The following is a 19,464-nucleotide window of genomic DNA, read 5'->3' on the forward strand; positions in this document are numbered from 1 at the left end:
TTCAAGCTCACCAACTGTAAATTGGAAACCTTCTTCAGGGACACTATGAGTTGGAACAAGGAATTCTGGTAGGGTAATGGTTATGAGTCAGGTTGCTAACCTCAAGGTCAGTAGTTCAAAAATATTAGTTGCTCCATGGCAGAAAGATGAGGCTTTCTGCTCCCGTCAAGATTTACAGCCTCAGAAACCCTATAAAGAGTTGCTATGAGTCAGAACCGACTAAATGGCATACGACTATATCCAACTGTAATCAAGTCTATTCCAGCTCATAGTGACCCTGTATCAGATTTCTGAGACGATCAATCTGTATGGGAGTAGAGAGCCTCAGTTTTCTCCCATGGAGCAGCTGGGTTTAAGCCACGGACCTTGACATTAGCAGCTCAGTGCCTAACCCACAGCACCACCAGATCTCCTAAGGCATCTATTGTCCTCCTATTCTCCCACACCATGGTCTCTTCTTCATCAGCCCCTCCTTATCTAAGCCCTCTTCATCTTCTTTATTTAACTGTTTGGTATTTTATCAACAGTATCTCATGAAATCACACAAACCAACAAGATCCCAACAAAAGAAATTCTCAAGTTCCACTGCCTTTTACAGTATTGTTATAAATATTGGGTGAGGAAAGTGTGTGGATCACACATCTCTGATCATCAGTGGGCATGGGTGATTTTTGTTTGCAAATTGCTAGAGATGAACTGGGAAAGGCAAAGAAAAACTCCTTTTGGAGGCAGAAACGACCGGAGAAATATTGTGCTCTGTGAAACAGATAAGCAGAAGAGCTGTTTATTCCCTTGGTGGCGTGAGGCCCGTCTTTGAGGCAGATAAATCTTTGCTGGTAATACAGTACTTAAACCAGAACTGACACCTTTTTATATCAACTGCAGAGAATTGCTTTTGTGAGACTCTGATACAAAGGCTGCTGCTGCTCTTCCTTGCATATCAATTGCTTGGCAGCCTGTTGCTTATCTCAGCCCTGCCCTTTAGGCAGCTGCCCCTGGTCTCAATGTGGCATCAAGGGCTGGAAAAGACAAGGAGGAAGGAATGGTCCACATATGCAAGGAACAACTAACAGAAGTACACAGGGATTGGATGGAGTTGATCTATTAGCTTGTTCCAGGAACTCTCATCTCTATTCCTCATCACCTTCACTTGTAACCTCGGTTCCTATATAGTAGCATGCTGGCACAAGTTGGCAGGACAGAGCAGTTGATCATTGTGCAGTCATTGGACATACAGCTATTGCCAGGCCCCCAGGCCCTGAGGTCAAATGGGCAAAACTATTTTCAACTTTTTCTCTATTAGACAACCTTTACATACTAATAAGACTGGCCTTAATAATTTATTTTCTCTCATTGTTATTGTTGTCATGATTCCAACTCATATCAACCCTGTATAGAGTTTCTACGGAGTGGCTGGTGAGTTTGCATCGCCAACTTTGCAGTTAGCAGTCTGGTGCTTATCCTACAACACCACACCAGAACCCCATCTATATTTGTTGTTGTTGTTGCTAACTGCCCTTGAGTTGATTTCTACTCAAAGTGACCCTGTATAGGGTTTCTGAGGAGTAGCTGGTAAGTTTGAACTGCCAATCTTGCAGTTCAAACCTACCTTGAAAATAAGTGCTTATCCTTCTATGGATAAATATATCCAATAGAAATTTACTTTTTTTCCCCTTTAATTTTCCTTTTTAATGTATTCTTCTAGCAAACCTACTACTACAACATCATGGAGGGGCTGGACTTTGTCACACTATTCTCATGAAGTTCTGTGACTCATGAATACCTTTCCATTTATCTGCTTGGCCACAGGCCTTCCTTCTTTTTGCCTTCTTCACTAACTCAGCTTTCATTTGGGTACTACACAGTATTTTCTTTCCATAAGTTATCTGATGCGATAGAGGCCATTGTGCATAATCAGAAAAATTAAATGACATAGCTGTGAATCTATAGATATGATTTGGCAATTCCTGTTGTCAATGTGGGTTAAGTAATGGGTTGCCAACCACAAGATGGATGGTTCAAACCCACCAGCCACTCTGTGGGAGAAAGATGAGGCTCTCTACTCCTGTAAAGATTTAGTCTTGGAAACCCTAAGAAACACTCTATTTTGCCCTTGAGGATTGTTATGAGTCTGAATCATCTCAACGACATTTCAATAGCAGTGCTTTTTGTGTTTTTAAAAAAATTTTAAATTAGTTGTGTGATTTTGCCAAGTTATTTATTCTCCCCAAGGTTCACTTTCTCTACATATAAAACAGACTTTTAATTTTAACATCACATGATGAGATGAAGATTAAACAGGGCCATATTTGCCAACACAGTGTCTGGTAAACAGTAGATGCTCAATTAAAGGCAAAGTATGGTTGTGTATTCTCCAAAATATGCTTCCCCCACTAACCTCCTTAGTCTCCTGTGATCTGCCCTGCTTCACATCCTTTGACACCCCTCGCTGTTTAAGTCTCTAGTTTCAATCCATTTTTCCTTCAGGCTGGGTTTGCAGCGTACCTTTCTTTGCCCTGCTAACCTTGTTTCTTCCTAGGTATTCTTACCTCCTTTGTCCTGGTGGGGTCATCAACCTCTAAGCCTTTCTGACTGAGAAGGGCTCTGTCTTGATGGATACTTTGTAATTCCCTAAGAACATTAACAAGGAACTCTGGTGGCACAAATTTTAAAGTCTTCTGCTGCTAAGAGAAAGCTTGTCAGTTCAAATCCAGCCAGCAGCTCATGGAGAAAGACTTGACAATCTATCTCCACAAAGAATATAGCCTAGAAAATTCTATGGGGACAGTTCTATGCTATTGAAATTGACTCAGCAGCACCTAACAGCAACAAACAGGTTCAAAGGTTGTTTTAATCCTAAGAGTGTCACTGCTATTATTTAGGGCATGGACTGTTGTTGTTGTTAGGTGCCATAGAGTTGGTACAGACTCATAGTGAACTTATGCACAGCACAACGAAACACTGCCTGATCCTGGGCCAACATCACCACTGTTGCCATGCTTGAGTCCATCGATGCTGCCAGTTGGCCAATCCATCTTATTGGGGGTCTTCCTCTTTTTTCTCTGACCCTCCACCTTAACAAACATGATATCCTTCTCCAGAGACTGGTCTCTTCTGACAATATGTCCAAAGTATGAGAGATGAAGTTTGGCCATCTGGCTGCACTTCTTCCAAAACGGATCTATTGGTTCTTTTGTCAGCCCATGGCACTTACAGTATTCTCCTTCAACACCATAACTCAAAAACATCAATTCTTCAATGGTCTTCATTCACTGCCCAGGTTTCACATTCATATGAGGTTATTGAAAATACCATGGTTTGGGTCAGGCGCACCTTAGTCTTCAATCTGACATCTTTGTTCTTCAACACTTTAAAAAGGTCTTGTGCAGTAGATTTGCCTAATGCAATATGTCGTTTCTTGACTGCTGCTTCCGTGAGTGTTGATAGTTGATCCAAGAAGAATGAAGTCCTTGACAACTTCAATCTTTTCTCCGTTGATAAGAATTTTGTTTATTGGTCTAGTGGTGACAATTTTTGTTTTCTTTACATTCATATGTAATCCATACCGAAGGCTGTGTTCTTTGATCATCATCAGTAAATGTTTTAAGTCCTCTTCACTTTCAGCAAGCAAGGTTGTATCATCTGCATATTGCAGGTTGTTAATGAGTCTTCATCCAATCCTGATGCCATGTTTTCTTTATAGAACCCAGCTACTCGGATTATTTGCTCAGCATACAGGTTGAATACGTATGGTGAAAGAATACAACCTTGTCACACACCTTTCTTAACTTTAAACCATTCAGAGTTCCCATGTTCTGTTCAAACAACTGCTTCTTGGTCCAGGTACAGATTCCTCATCGCAAAATTCAGTGTTCCGGAATACTCATACTTCAAAATGTTGTCTGTAACTTCTCATGATCCACACAATCAAAAGCTTTTGCATAGACAATAAAGCACAGGTAAACATCTTTCCGATATTCTCTACTTTCAGCCAAGATCCATTGGACATCAGCATTGATATCCCTCGTTCCACAGCGTCTTCTGAATCCAGCTTGAACCTCTGGAAGTTCTCTGTCAATGTATGCTTGCAGCCGTTTCTGTATTATCTTTAGGAAAACTACTCGAATGGGATATCAAAGAAATTGTCCAATGATTTCCACATTCTGTTGGGTCACCTCTCTCTGAAGTGGGCACAAATATGGATCTCTTCCAATCAGTTGGCCAGATAGTTGTCTTCCAAATTTCTTAGCAGAGATGAGTGAGTGCCTCTTGTGCCACCTCACTTTCTTGAAAGATTTCCATGTTTATTCCATCAATTCCTGGTGCCTTGTTCTTTGCCAATTCCTTCAATGCACCTTGGACTTCCTCATTAGTATCATTGGCTCTTGATCATATGCTACCTCTTTAAATGGTTTAACATTAACTATTTCATTTTGGTACAGTGACTCTATGTATTCCTTCCTTCTTTTCTTGATGCTTTCTCCATCATTCAATAATTTGCACAGAAAATCTTTCAGTAACAAAAGTCGAGGCTTGACTTTTTCCTTCAGTTCCCCCAGCTTGATAAATGCTGAGCATGTTCTTTCTTTTTGGTTTTCTGATTCTAGATCTTTACACATTTTGTAGTAATATTTGGCTTTATCTTCTAGAGCTGATCTTTGAAATTTTCTGTTCAGTTCTTGGACCTTCTCATTTCTTCTATTTGTGTTAGCATCTCTATGCTGGAGAGCAAGTTTCAGTGTCTCTTCTGACATCCATTTCTACCTTTTCCTTCTTTCTTGTCTTCTTAATGACTTTTTGCTTTCTTCATGTATGATGTTCTTGATGTTATTCCACAACTCTTCTGGTCTTCTGTCTTTAGTGTTTAATGTATCAAATCTGTTCTTCTGATGATCTCTAAATTCAGGTGGGATATATTCAAGGTCACATTTTTGCTCTCATGGCCTTGTTTTTATTTTCTTCAGTTTCAGTTTGAATTTGCTTATGAGTAATTGATGGTCTGTTACACAGTCTTCCCCTGGCCTTGTTTTGCCTGATGATCTGGAGCTTTTCCATCATCTCTTTCCACAGATGTAGTCATATGGTTTCTATGTATTCCATCTGGCAAGGTCCATGTGTATAGTCATCTGTTATGCTGTCTAAAGAAGGGATTTAAGATGAATAAATCATTGATTTTGCAGAATTCTGTCCTGCGTTCTCCAGCATCAATTTTATCACCAAGGCTATATTTTCCAACTACTGATCCTTCCTCTTTGCTCCCAAACTTTCATTCCAATCACCAGTAATGAGCAATACATCTTGAATCCATGTATGAAAAATTTCTTACTGAAGAAGTTAGTAGAATTCTTCTATTTCATCCTCACTAGCTTTATTGGTTGGTGTGTAAATTTGAATAATAGTGGTATTAACTGGGCTTACCTGTTGTTATTGTTGTGTGCCATCAAGTCAGTTCTGACCCATAGCGACCCTGTATGCATCATGGAGTTGGTTCCAACTTATAGCGACCCTGTACAGGGTTTCCAAGGCTGTAAATCTTTACAGGAGCAGAAAGCCTCATCTTTCTTCCATGGAGCAGCTGGTAGTTTTAACTGCTGACCCTGAGGATAGCAGCCTGATTCGTAACCACTATGCTATTAGACCTCCTTGGGCTTCCCTGTTGATGCATGGATATTAATTATCTTATCACAGACAGCCTTGTACCTCATGACTGATCTAGATGTGTTCTTTTTGACAATGAATGCAACACCATCCGTCTTCAATTTGTCACTCCTGGAATAGTAAACCATGTGGTCATCAGATTCAAAATGGCCAATACCAGTCCATTTCAGTCTAAGGTATCGATGTTTATGTGTTCCATATCATTTCTGACAACTTCCAATTTTCCCAGATTCATACTTCCTACATTCCATGTTCCTATTTTCATAGATGTTTACAGCTGTTTCTCTTCATGTTGAGTTGTGCCCCATCAGCAAATGAACTACCCGTAGGTTTTTCTCCCACGGGTTGTACTCCATTTGTGTCATCACGGTCAACTCTACTTTGAGAAGGCAGCTCTTCCCCAGTTGCATTTTGAGTGCCTTTCAACCTCAGGTGCTCATTTTCCGGCACTATATCTGACAGCGTTTCTCTGCTATTCATAAGGTTTTCAGTGACTAAATATTCAGAAGTAGTTCGTCACTCCTTCTTCCTAGTCTGTCTATCTGGAAGCTCATCTAAAACCTGTCCACCATGGGTGACCCTGCTGATATTTAAAATACCAGTGGCATAGCTTTCAGAATCACAGCAACTCACAAGTCACCGTAGTATGACAAACTGACAGATTAGTGGTGGAGGGCAAAGATGGGGAACCTTTTTTGTTGCCTAATTTTTTAACATCATTCCAGGCCACACAAAATTATTAATTTAAAAGCATGCCTGCTATATTTAGTCAAACATTTAAATAACTCACCTCTACTATGGTGTTGTGAAACAATGCACTAGACTTCAAGGTCAATTTGAACCACAAGTTTGGCCATTCAAACTCAACAACTGCTCCTTGGAAACCCTATCTAGGGTCGCTATGAGTCAGAATCAACTCGATGGCAATTAACAATAACAATAACCATGTGATAGTCTGATTGCAATTGCCTTGACAGAGCCAGACCAAACAATTTCACTGGCCTTATAGTTTCATCAGGTCAGATGTTTCCCACCTGTACTTTAGGGTAACTAAAAGGAGATAATATGACTAGATCTAGATCCTTCCCTGGTCCTATTTCCCAGTGGTTCTTAGCAAAGATCCATTTGACTGTTGCCCTGGGAATCAATCATGTTCATTCCCAATTCAAATCATGGTGCTTCTACCCCTGTCCATATCCTCTGCCCTCTTCCCAAGCACTGGTAGTCCTCCATGTTTACAACCACTTGTGGCACAAAACCTGTATTTGTGGGTACTTGGCTAAGTTGGAAACCCATTTACCCTGACAATCTATAGCTTCCTTCCCAAGCAGCTGCCACCACACAATGGAATTAACATAAAACACAACTCAACAGCAGCACATTTAATTTACGGTGATTATACTATCTATTATACAACACAGATTTAAGTACTACAAGCTCCCTGGAGAAAAGAGGGGGAGGAACACATGTAAAAAAAACCCAACCCTCTCCAAAATCACATAATGACAGAAGAATCTTAGTAACAAAATATAATTCATGGCATAATAAATAGTGTATTTTAAAGTACTTAACATTTTTCAATTCTCTATTTCATTTACATCAGGAACTCAGTTTATTTCTAGTGCAGGGGGAAAAATATCAACAATTTAAAATTCAGAAAGACAATTAAAGCTGAATGTGGATTCTTACAAGAGAATGTTCCATGGTGGATGTTGGTGGATTTCTCACTGGATGGGATAACAGTATTCTGCTGGTGTAATCAGATGTTAGGCTTTGTCCTGGAAGAGCTTTAAGCCTCAGAAGTACAGAACTACATAGCCCCTGAGCTCTGTCCATGCTCCCCTTTCTCAGTCTGGGATTTAAGGGGCTAATGTTTCCCAGTTCCCGCTTCACATTCTCAGTTCTCTTCTATGTGAGAGGATCAACAGAGATGATTCACAGAACATATACCCTGAATCCTTTAATCCTGATTCTATTACTCATTAGTTATGTCACCACTCTGACCTCTAATTTTCTCATCTGAAAAATGGGAATAATACCAGCCACCTTGGGTTTGATGTAAGAATTTGATGAGATGTCACAAAGTAGCTAGCAGAATGTCTGGCTTATAATGTTGTTATTATGTGCTGTGGAGTTGCTTCTGACTCATTTACAGCCTCAGAAACCCTGTACAGGATTTCTGAGGCTGTAAATCTTTACGGAACAGAAAGCATCATCTTTCTCCCACAGAATAGCTGGTAGTTTCGAACTGCTGATCATGAGATTAGCAGCCCGGTTCATATAATAGGAGCTCTATAATTCTATATTCCCTCCCTGCTACCTTCCTATTTTCTACTCCCTTCCCTTCCCTTCTGCAGTAATATAGAGACAATGTCTTTTCAAAAGGAATAGGTCTTGAAACATAGACCTTCAGGTAGCTCTGGGACGAGACCTGGGCCACAAGAGGATTCTTTCAATACTTTCAAATAGTCTCTAAGCCTTCAAAATATGCATCAGCCATGTAGTGTGGAGGTGTAAACTCATCTGGAAGCAGAGAATTGAGCCAGATGTCCTCTGGGCTAAAAAAGTTTCATCCCTGCCCCTCAAGCCACAACAATGTAAGGGTTAAGCTGTGTGTACAGTGTGGTGTGAGGGTTCTAAAATGGAAGGCAGAACAGAATGTGGTGAAGGTGCTAAGGAAGTAATAACTGGCCCTCTGGTGTGATGGTTAACAGGCTAGGCTATGAGTCTCAGTGGTTTGGCAGACACTGGACTAGTTGCTCTTTCACAATGCAATATATTGTAATCACTTTCCATGGTATGATTTGATATCATCAGCCAACAAGTTGAAAGAGATACTTCCTTGGGGGTATGGCCTGCCTCCAGTACACACACACACATACACACACACTATCTCCAGTACACACACACACACACACACACACACACACACATTTTATATATATATATATGTTCTGACAAATCTTGCTCTCTCAACCTTGTACTTTTTTCATCATGTGCCCTCTGGTTCTTGAAATGTAAGCCTTCAGAACCTTCATCATGCTTTCTGACCTGCACATTTTGAAGTCATCAGCAGAGGTCTCCAACCTATTGTCTGACCCCAGATTTAAGAGTTGCCTGCCTCCACAACTGTGTGAACCATTTCCTCAATTCCATGAGCCATTTCTGTGAAGTACATATGTGTGTGTGTGTGTGTATGTGTGTGTGTGTGTATGTATATGTAATATGCAATATATATCCATATATGTGTACCACTTCACCACTTGTCTGCCTGGCTTCTTAGAAGCCAGGATGGAAAGATTTTTTCTCTCTCACAATTCAGACATATTATCAGGAAAGGCTAGTCCCTGGAGAAGGACATTATGCTAAAAAGAGGAAGACCCCCTCAATGAGATAGACTGGCACAGTGGCAGAAACAATGGGCTCAAGCATAGAAACAATTGTGAGGATGACACAGGAACAGACAGTATTTACTTTTATTGTGCATAGAGTCACTAATGAGTCAGAAGAGACTTGATGGCACCATCAACAACAACAGCACATGTATCACTGGTTTTGCTCCTCTAGAGAACACAGACTGAGACAGGTGACACCATGAGGACTATGGACGAGTCACGGGACAGTATAAGAGGATGACAGTTCAAACCCATCAGTCACTCTTGGAAACCCTATACAGGATTGTAGTGAGTTGGGCCTGACTTGATGGCACACAACAACAACAAAAACAACAACACTCAATCTAAAAATGAATAAGAGTGTTCACACTTGGTAAAATTTACATTTCATACTGGACACAGGGGACTGTAAAACTCTACAGAGAAAGGTGTGTGCTTTCAAAGAGCTAAAGGCAAAATGAGAGACAAGGGTTCAAAATCAAAAGGTACTGTGCCTGTCCTGATGTTGTGGTTGTTTGGTGTGTGCTGACAAATTGCATCTGACTCATAGTGATCCTGTATAGGGTTTCTGAGTATGGTTAGTAAGTCTGAACTGGCAAACTTACAGTTACCAGTCCATTGCTTTTCTATTGTTGTTGTTGTTAAGTGTTCTATAGAGGGATAATATTTCCACTAAATGAGATAGATGGTCTTTGGAACCACCACAGACTTTAAACTGATTTTCTTAGGGCCACAATTCAGGAGGAATACAAACATTCTCATCATTCTCTATGTGATACAATTTTCATATGACTGAAAACTGTTATTTAGTCCATAATCCTCCTCCTCTCTCTTAAGTGAGAGAAGCAGACATCAATCAGTCTGTGCATATTTACTAAATACTTAATACATGCCTGAACCTGGAGTGCTGAGCTATGTAGGGGATGCAAAATAATAACTGACATGGATAATATTTAACAGTTTATATAACAGTATATCATGTATTTTATTATAGGATCCTCACAGTAAATCTGTACAGTCAGGCAAAATATGGATACACATATAAATATAATCTTAGATATAATTGCAATCTACATTATTATGATCTTCACTTTACAAGCAAGACTCTTGAGGCATAAGAAGCTATGTGGATTTGTCCAACGTCACACAGCTAATATGTGCTAATATCGTGAAGCCAGGTCTTTGGATTCTAAATCTTGTGCTGCTTTTGCAATTTTATTCTGCCTCATATGAATACGTGCTAGCAGAGGTATGGTGTTTGAAGATTATTGCTGAAATATCTAGAATTGTATGTAATATGAATTCCAAAAATCTTGCTGACCCCTGGGTTGCATATATAAATGAAAGGGGAAATAAATCATTCTTTCTGCTAGAAAAAGCTCCAAACTCCAAACATTTACTCATCTTAATGAAGTGCCAACACAGTCTCATAAGTTAACCCTTATTCTGGACATACTCAGATTTGCTTAGTGCAATACATTGTTTGATTTTTTTTTTTTTTTTTCTGTTGCTTTTACAGAGTTGAAGCCATTTTCAGAAAAGCAAAACCTGGCCCCTTTCAATTTATTTATTTATTTCTGTTAACCATTTACTGTTTAACCAGTTGCTACTTAAATATTCCAGATGAAATGCTTCTCAGGTCTTCAGGAAATGCAAGAGTGTGGGTCCGATGATGGAACATGTTGATAATCTACAATGTCTTTGTTTTTATTGTAATCTGGTATAGTTGCAAGTACACTTTTCTGTGTTTCCTTTTTTTCAAAGTGAAGAAATTCAAATATATAAACAAAAATAATTTAGCTTATCTGCATCGGGCACAAAGAAGTCTTATCTTTTGGATTCTCAGAAACCAATCCTCAACTCTGAGGCCAATGCTGAGATTTTGGTCCTTGTGTTACAAAGTGGTGGTGGTGATTATGTCCCATGGAGTTGGTTCCAACTCATAGTGATCCTGTACAGGGTTTCTGAGGCTGTAAATCTTTAAAGGAGCGGAAAGCCTCATCTTTCTCCCACGGAACAGCTGGTAGTTTCAAACTGCTGACCTTGCAGTTCGCAGCCTGATTTGTAACCACTACGCTACCAGAGCTCCTGTTAGATATGATGGGATAGGCTTGGTTGAGGGAAGATAGGCTGGAATTAATGGGAATTTTAGGAGGATTTCAAATGGATAGCTACTATAGGTAAGCTTGCTTATATATTGGAAATGAAGATGACCTGAATACTTCACATTATATCATTTACCTGAATGACACAGTTGGAAAAGAAGACAATTTAGCAAACAAATAGTAAGTTTATGTAGTAATAACAGTAGGTGGGACATGCCTATTTTTTGTTTTAACTTTGTATTGTGAATTGAGTGAAGGTTTACAGAGCAGATAATCAGCTTTACATTCGGTAAATTATATACTTTGCTTCATTGCAATGATTACAATCCCCTCCATGTACTATAAGTTAATAGCATGTACCTCTATTCACTTTAAATATTGCACTCTTCCATGGGTCTATGGCTACCTTCATCTTTCCTGTGCCAACTTCCCTCTTGTCGTATATTGCGTGTCCTGTCACCCATACTTACATGTGTCTGGGCTCTAGCCTATGAATAATTTTCCTTCCCCATTTAGCCCCCACAACCATCATAGATTTCTTTTATTAACAAAATCTTTTCTTAACTTTTTACCACGTTAATCTCAACAATATTTGTCCTTTTGTGCTTGACTGGTTTCACACATCATAACATCCTGCAGGTTCATTCATGGTGTAAGGTGTTTCACAGATTCATCATTATTCTCCCATGTTATGCATTATTACACTGTATGCATGTACCAAAATTTGTTTAATTGTTCTTCTGTTGATAGACATTTAGGCAGTCTCCATATTTTTTTCATGTATCTCTTATACACCACAAATTGAATGATCCTGTTTTCTTAGCCTTTTAGCTCTCTCCATCTCTTGATTGGTGCATTTAATCCATCTACATTTGGTGTTATTATCAATAGATATGAATTGATTGCTGTCATTTTGCTGTGCATTGTGTGTGTGTGATACTGTTAATTTCTTTGTTTCACATACTTTTCTGTGCTGAGTTCCTTTTGTTTATGGACTTTCTTTTCCTTTTCATTTCTGTTGTGTCAATGTTTACTAAATCTTTCTGATTTGCCTCTTTTAAAATTTGATGTGCAGGTGCATTAATTTTCAGAGTAAATAAGATGTTACCCTGTAATTCATTAAGTTTTTCCCTATTTAAAACAGTCCATTTTAGCTTGAAATCTACTTGATTTCTTACTATTTGAAAGTTCTGTATCTACACTATTCCTTCCTTTTGCTGTATATTTGACTTCATTATAGACTGATATCTTTGGTTCCCTATTTTCAGTCTTGTATGTTTGTTTTAATTTAAATACTTCTGTATGTGGTTTATGTTCTGGATGTTGTCATGTATGGTGATGTCAGGTTGTTGTGTGCTGTTGTTGGTTCTCAGTCCAAAGAACAACCTTTTGTATTTTTGGTAAAGTTTGTCTGGTCATTACAAATTCCTTTGATTTCTGTTTATCAGGAAACATTAGCATTTCAGTGTCATATCTGAGGGATAGCTTTGCTAGGTATGTGGTTCTTGGTTGACTTTTTTGTCTTTCAGAGTTTGTATATATCATCCCACTGACTTCTTGCCTGCATCATTTCTGCTGAGATGTTAGAGCTTTATCTTTTACTGGTTCTCCTTTCTAGATAACTTTTAATTTTTCCCAAGCTGCTTTTGGAAAGTTTGATTATGATATTTTTTAATGATTTCCTTTTAAGTTCTATTCTATGTGGAGTTTGTTCAGCTTCTGGTATGTTTTCCTTCTTAGTCTTTCTTTGGAGTTTTTCATTGTTGATAAAGTTCTTGTAGCATACTAGTATTGAGAGATTTATCTTCAAGTTCACTGATTTGGGGCTTTGATTGCTTCAAATATTCTCCTTTGCCCTCAATGTTTTGTCCATTTTTGAAATCTTAAAAGTCATCTTCTGGATTTCTAATCGCAAATTTTGTATTGCTTCAAATTTTGCATTTACTTTGCTTATTCTTGTCATGTTTTCCTGGATTCTTCTAAAGTAGTTTTCTGTGTTCTCTCCTTTCCTCGATCTTTATGTCATTCCTTTGACTGTACCTAAGTAGCATTCTTTTTCAGTTAGTTTTATTACCCATTATTCCTCAAAATCATTTTCTGGATCTGCATCTTGGTCATTTGTTAGAGCCATTTTTTCTTATTTCTTCATATGGGATAAAATCATCTGTTGTCTCCAGAACATTGTGGAGTTGTTGATTTGTTCTTAGGCACACACCAACTGTCTACTGTTTGGCCAGTTAGAGAATGGAAGTGTATACACTGTTCTCATTCACCATTCGTGCACCTCAGTTTAGGATGGAATTGACTGGTGTTGGTTTCTGTCTACTGCTGAACATATGGTATAGTTGCTGATATTGGCTTTGATCCATTATGTGGCTGGACTGTATGGGCACAGTTGCCATCTCCTGTTGGGTGGGAAAAATAAAACTTCACACACACATGAAAAATAAAAAATAAAAAAGAACAACCAGAATAAAGAAACAAGGAGCCAGCAATTACAAGAGAAAATAATAAAGAGAAAAAAGAAACAATAGCAGGCAACAAATAGTAAAAAATAATATAGTAAATATAAAAACAAAAGAAAGACTGAGAAATGGAATTTTAGAAGAGAAAAAATTAAAAAAAAAAAAAAATTCTCAGAAAGAATGGAGAGCAGGACCCTACCCAAAGAGGGAGTAACACCAGGGATGGAGACAGTGAAGATGATGTGGACAGATGGAGCAGCTGGGGACACTGGACTCAGGGCAGGAGAAAGGCTGTGTGCTGGAAGCCAGGGGGAAGTGTGCGGGCCTGTGTGGTTATATGATGATGTATGAAGGGGACTGTAATCATTGCAATGAAATGAAATACAGCAGGATGAGTGTAAAGCTGATATTTTCCCATGTAAACCTCACAATAAAAAAAAAAAAAAAAAAAAAAAATTCTCAGGTGTCCCTGCAAGCCAAAGAGCTGATGAAGTGGGTGTAGGAGGGATGTGACAGCAGAGGTCCTGGTCCTAGAAGGAATTTCTATGGGCATTCATGGTTGCCGGGGTCTGGCCTGGACAAGGGGGTGAGTACACGGAGGTGGGGTGTCTGGCGACGAGAGAGAGAGAGAGAGAGAGAGAGAGAGAGAGAGAGAGAGAGAGAGAAAACAGACACAAAGAAGACAGAGAAGACAGACACAAAGAAGACAGACACACAGGTTTGATGCAAGCTGCCAGACAGACTGCTTGGTGGCAGACGTTGCACACAGAACTAACTCTAGGTGGGATGTCTAGAGAGGCAAGAGAGAAAAAGAAACACTCGGAGACCAGAGTGGATGCAAAACCAGCAGACAGACTCTCCATGGCCCTGCAAGCCATAATGCATGCAGGCTTCAGTCTGCATTCGTCTTTTACATCAGGGAGGGACTTTACACAAAGGAAGGAGGGGATTATTAAAACATGGTACAGAAGTGAAATGTGATTAATCATTCAAAACAGGACACAATGATTTATAGGAACAAATTTCTCAAACATACATCACAATTTGTCTTGATAATCTAACATCCTTAATTTTCCAGAAATTCAAGCAAATTTATATAGTACTTTTCAGGTTCGAATCCCAGGGCAGCAGCTTGAGGTTTCTCAAGGCTAATTAACATACCTATAGCACCTAATCTTCAATGGGTAAAAGTGAAAAGGATTTCAAAAGGTCTGAAGAAAGTCAAGCTTTCAGGAGGAAAGAGAACATATAGGTCAAACTGATTAAACACAGGGCGGTCTGAGGGAGTTGCCACCATTGTCCTTTTCCCAGAATCTAAACTGATTAAGCCCAGGGTGGTCTGAGGGAGTTGCCACCATTGTCCTTTAATCCAATATTCCCAGAATTTACCACTCCACCCCAAGTGAATACCCCGGGCAGTTCCTCTCCAGAACCTCCCTGCTTAATCCCAGTAAACCTGTCCTTGTTCGTCCTCTGAGGAAGTTTTACTGTCTCAGTTCTAGGGCAAAATTCGGTTTTATTAATGTACATGGATAATCAAGAGCTCATGTTCTAAGTTAATATAAAACATAACTGAAAAATCAAATAAGGAGCAGTTCTGACACTCTTAAAGTTTTATGAGGCCTGTAAGCTTTTTGGTCCCCAACACATGGTATCTGTGTTCAGGACACTCAGTTCTGAAGTAGCTCTTGGAAGCCCTTGATGGAGCTTGTTTCAGAGTTTTTTAGGATCACAGGGCAGCTGGTACAGGATGACTGGTTAAATGCTGATCTGGTGGTTTTGCAGAATCTGTGGTCTGGAACCAAGCCTCCCTGAATTCATGCACAATAGCAGTGCACTAAGTCATCTCAGCAGACCCTGCTTCACACTGGTGTGGCTCCCAAACTTGAGACTCAACTCACAAATAATAGGGTCTGCACTGGGGATGGGTGTGGAAGGGAGCTGGCCACACCTCTGGCCACCAGGGGAGCATCTGTGTGAATCTGCTCTGCCAGGTTGCCTTCTGTTGCCAAAACTGCTCACAAAAGTTCAGGATGGTCATGCCACAACTAGTCAGCTGTTCACCAGTCTGTCTCTTTGTTTCACCATCCCTGTTCAGCTTCTCCTCAATCCTCTTCTCTAAATTTCCTCTGAAGTTCAGGGTTCCTGGATTTTCATCTGTTCTATCATATCTTTGTTGTAGAGGGTCTATGTAGTGCATCTGCCTAGTCCACCATCTTGTCAGAAGTCAGGAAAGATCTGCTTTAGTCATGTGATTCTCCATTTCTGTATGTATGGCCCATACATGTTGTAGAGATCCACTAAATATTAAAAGAAATAATGGATGAATAGTTGAATGGATTGATCGAGTCATGAAGACTTGGAGGTGTAATGTAAGAGTAATAAGACATCTGCTAAAGAGGCAACTAAAGGAAAAACAAAATCTTACAGATGAAGACATTGCCATCACATTTTTTTTCTCTGCACAAACACGCCCAGAAACAGAACAACAACACCAAAATGGACTGAAGAGAAGAAAACCCTAAGGAAAAGAGAGGAATGTGGAGGAGAGTGGTTCAGAAGTCTGCAGCTTTACATAAGAGTTTCAAAAGAGGGATAGGAGAATGTGAGCGAAAGAGAGAAAAATAAAAGAAGAGAAGAGCTAAAGTGAGGATGAAAAGAGAGGAGAGAGAAGGAGAGTGGAAAAGAAAAGGAAGAGTTAAGGAAAAGAGAAACAGGGAGAACAAAGCAATAAAAATAATGAAAATTGAAATACAAAAAATTGAATGGAAGAAAAAAGAAAAAGAAGACTAGAAAGAGTGTGATTCCATTCTAAGAACATTGTCACTGTGGATGTGCAGGTATTGTCAGAGAGGAGGAGGGGTTCAGCCTATTGTGCTACTATTATTATATAATTAAGTCTAATAACAGTAATTTTCTGGAAGAGGTCACTGTCTGCATTGTGAATGGAATCAGATTTGATGAGACTGCTGCTGTTTGTATTCATGCTGCTGACTGGGGACCAGAGTGGTAGGGGAGTCCAGTCAAAGGGAATGAAAGCAATAGAAGATGTTCCCCCTCCAGCTTCCCTGCATACAGACTGTTTCATACTCAATCACATTAGATTGTTTCCATTTATAATTTTCCCAGTCATAGTCTTGTCTTTCCATTAATTATGGCGATTAGCTCCAAATATCTTTGATGCTTATAAGACTTTGAAAAATGTGTTTGCACTGCCCATTGGATGGCATTCAGGAGGGTAAAAGTGGTAGAGGTTGCCAGGCTGAATCTATCTGAACATGGGCAGGCACAGAATAAAGAGCTGCACTAGTTAAACCACAAAAAGAAGAACAATCACTGGCATAACCCTCCTTCTATAGGATTCTCTTCTGTACCTGCCCAGCCTTTGCTTACAGATCACTCTTCTTCCCGTGCTTTCCCTAGAGACACTGTGCACATCCCTGTCTCTGCCTTCCTTATGCTGGTTTCTCCCCATTGAAATGCTCTCCTCTTACCTTTCTACAATCCAAAACCCAGAGATCAGGGTTCAGCTGGTGACTTCATTTCAATGAAATCTTCCCTGAATATTTCATTTCTGATTACTGTCTTTCTATTTTGAATTCGTATTATTATTACTCTAGTCTATAGAAGACAAAATTTAGAGTTAGCAAAGCCTGTGCTCAAGTTCCAATTCAGTTATTGATAGCCATTTGTCCTTAATCAAGTTAGTTAACTTTTCTAAAGTTGTTGTCTCATTTTATAATGTTGGGATAATTATAATTTCATGTGACATAATGATCAGGACTTACATCCCAAGTTTCTTCTATTCCAATTTTGTTCCTATGAAGACTATAGAATGCACTTAGTGAATTCTGAGAGATTGACCAAGAACAGAGATTCCATTATCTAAATGAAAGGGACCTTTGGAGTAGATAACTTTGAAAGAAATTAGATAGAAAAAATGTAAACATTGTAAGATGTGAATTGTTCTCATGTTATTTTAAAATCCTGGATTTGTACACTTATAAAACATGAATTGGAAAGTTGTTTGATAGATATATTTACAACGATAACAAAAGGAAAGAAAAAGAGTAGCTATTAAGGGTGCTTATGTACAACTAAATGCCTCACAGAATTTGGTTCCACAATTTGGAGGTTCCATGGGATATCTACCTAATAATGTGTCTAGTGCTTCTGTTCTACCTCCTAGTTCATTACATAGTGCCTGAGGTCTTAAAAGCTTATAAGTGGATATCCAAGAGACAACTAGTCTCTATCCCCATGGAGTAACAGAGGAAGAAGGAGAATTAAGCATAGAAGGAGGATATGGAATGTGTGACTAATTGCCTCCATGAACAACTGAGCCAGAAGAACTAGGTAATATCTGGCTACCATTACTGAACATTTTGATAAAGGGTTTTATAAAGTTATTCTGACCAAAATGCAGAAAATGAAGGAAACATTTTAAATTTACATGGGCTCAAGACTTTCTGAGGTCATGAAGGCTGGATGAACTCCTGGAACTATTTCCCTGGAATCATATTTAAACCAAAAATATGCCCTAAAATCTTTTTTAAATAAAAAAAAAATTCATTTAGTTTAACTAGTATAAAATGTCAGCCATGAGAATAATGCTTTTTTATGTACTATCTATATGTTGTTGTTTGTCTTACTGTGGTGGCTTGTGAGTTGCTGTGATTCTAAAAGCTATGCCACTAGTATTTTAATAACCAGCAGGGTCAGCCATGGTGGACAGGTTTCAGCTAAGCTTCCAGACAAAGACAGACTTGGTAGAAAGAGTGATGAACTACTTCTGAATATTTAGTCACTGTAAACCTTATGAATAGCAGAGAAACACTGTCAGATATAGTGCCGGAAAATGAGCCCCTCAAGTTAGAAGGTGCTCAAAATGCCACTGGGGAAGAGCTGCCTCTGCAAAGGACAGTCGACCATGATGACACAAATGGAGTAGAGCTCGTGGGAGAAAAGCCTATGGGACTTTCATTTGCTAATGGGGCACAACTCAAAATGAAGAGAAACAGCTGTATACATTCACTGAAAATAGGAACATGGAATGTACGAAGTATGACTCTGGGAAAATTGGAAGTTGTCAAAAATTAAATGGAATGCATAAACATCGATATCTTAGGCATTAGTGAGCTGAAATAGACTGGTATTGGCCATTTTGAATCTGACAACACATGGATTACTATTCCAGGAATGACAAATTGAAGAGGGATGGTGTTGCATTCATCGTCAAAAATAACATATCCAGATCAGTCATGATGCACAATGCTGTCTTTGATAGGATAATAGCCACGTGCCTACAGGGAAGTCCAGTTAATACCACTATTATTCAAATTTATGCACCAACCATTAAAGCCAGTGAGGATAAATAGAAGAATTCTACCAACTTCTTGAATCTGAAATCAGTCAAACATGCAATCAAGATGTATTGCTCATTACTGGTGATTGGAATGCAAAGCTTGGGAGCAAAGAGGAAGGATCAGTAGATGGAAAATATGGCCTTGGTGATAGAAATGTGCTAGAGAACACATGATAGAATTCTGCAAACCAATGATTTGTTCATTTCAAATATCTTCTTAGACAGCATAAGAGACGACTATACACATGGACCTCACCAGATGGAATACATAGAAATCAAATTGACTACATCTTCAGAAAGAGACGATTGAAAAGTTCCAGATCATCAGTCAAAACAAGGCCAGGGGCAGATTGTGGAACAGATCATCAATTACTCATATGCAAATTCAAAGTGAAGCTGAAGAAAATGAAAACAGGTCCACAAGAGCCAAAATATGACCTTGAATATATCCCACCTGAATTTAGAGATCATCTGAA

The sequence above is a fragment of the Chrysochloris asiatica genome, unplaced genomic scaffold, assembly GCF_000296735.1.
Source record: "Chrysochloris asiatica unplaced genomic scaffold, ChrAsi1.0 scaffold00035, whole genome shotgun sequence".
Lineage (NCBI taxonomy): Eukaryota > Metazoa > Chordata > Mammalia > Afrosoricida > Chrysochloridae > Chrysochloris > Chrysochloris asiatica.